The following is a 925-nucleotide window of genomic DNA, read 5'->3' on the forward strand; positions in this document are numbered from 1 at the left end:
ACTAGGATTTCTCAACCTTGATATTAACGACATTTTGGGTAGAAAACTCTTCACTGGGGGTGGGGGCTCTCCTGTGCATTGCAATATATTTAGGATTCATTACTTTTTGTGATTTATTGGTTAGTTCTTGAATATTGTTTTCCTCCTTCTCCATTGGTTTTCTTACCTCCCTTTTCTTCTTTTTCTGTTTTTGTGTATTTTATCACTTTTTGTTTATTAACTGAATTAATCGTTTTATTAAGTATTACACTAATAAGTTGTTTAGGGATTTAAAAAATGTTTTTCTTTAGTTATATGTTTTTCCAAAAGGGATTATTGGTCTATTAAGGGTGGTGCCTTCATTTTTCTGCCGTTGGCTGATCCCTCTTTCCTTTACTGAATAGCACAGATGCCATGCTGTTTCTGTTTCTTGTTTTCTTGGTCATGATGAACACAGCAGCTCTGTCTACCTTCTCTTTGTTCTGATATATTGTGTCCTAATTCTCCCTGATCTGCTTATCTGAGATCAGTTGTCTACCTCTCTGAGAGCTGGGAAGTGCATATGCAATCCTTTCCTGAGGCTGTGTGCCATTGGTGGAAATGTGTTGTGTGTAGTGGGTAGGGTAGGAGAGGGTGGATGGGAGCTGTTCAGCTGGGCCTGTGTGTAGTCTTGTTCGGAAGACCTGCACCATGCTGTCTCCTCTGTGATTTTGCTAAGCATCTACCTAGTTGGAGGTGTATGCTGTTGCCATTTATTAGCTCTGGATGGTGGGAAGAAAAGGCGCTCTCTGGCTTTCAGTACAGAGCTTTCAACATTTGTTTCTGTCACACAGATCAGCCCAGGCATTCTGTTTTCCTGTTTCAACTGTTCCCCCCAGAAGTCATTTCCATACCCCAAAGAAGTAGCACTATGAACATTTTCAAGGCTGTTAATCTGCACTAAAAA

This window comes from Mandrillus leucophaeus, unplaced genomic scaffold, assembly GCF_000951045.1.
Source record: "Mandrillus leucophaeus isolate KB7577 unplaced genomic scaffold, Mleu.le_1.0 Scaffold210, whole genome shotgun sequence".
In the NCBI taxonomy this organism is placed as follows: domain Eukaryota; kingdom Metazoa; phylum Chordata; class Mammalia; order Primates; family Cercopithecidae; genus Mandrillus; species Mandrillus leucophaeus.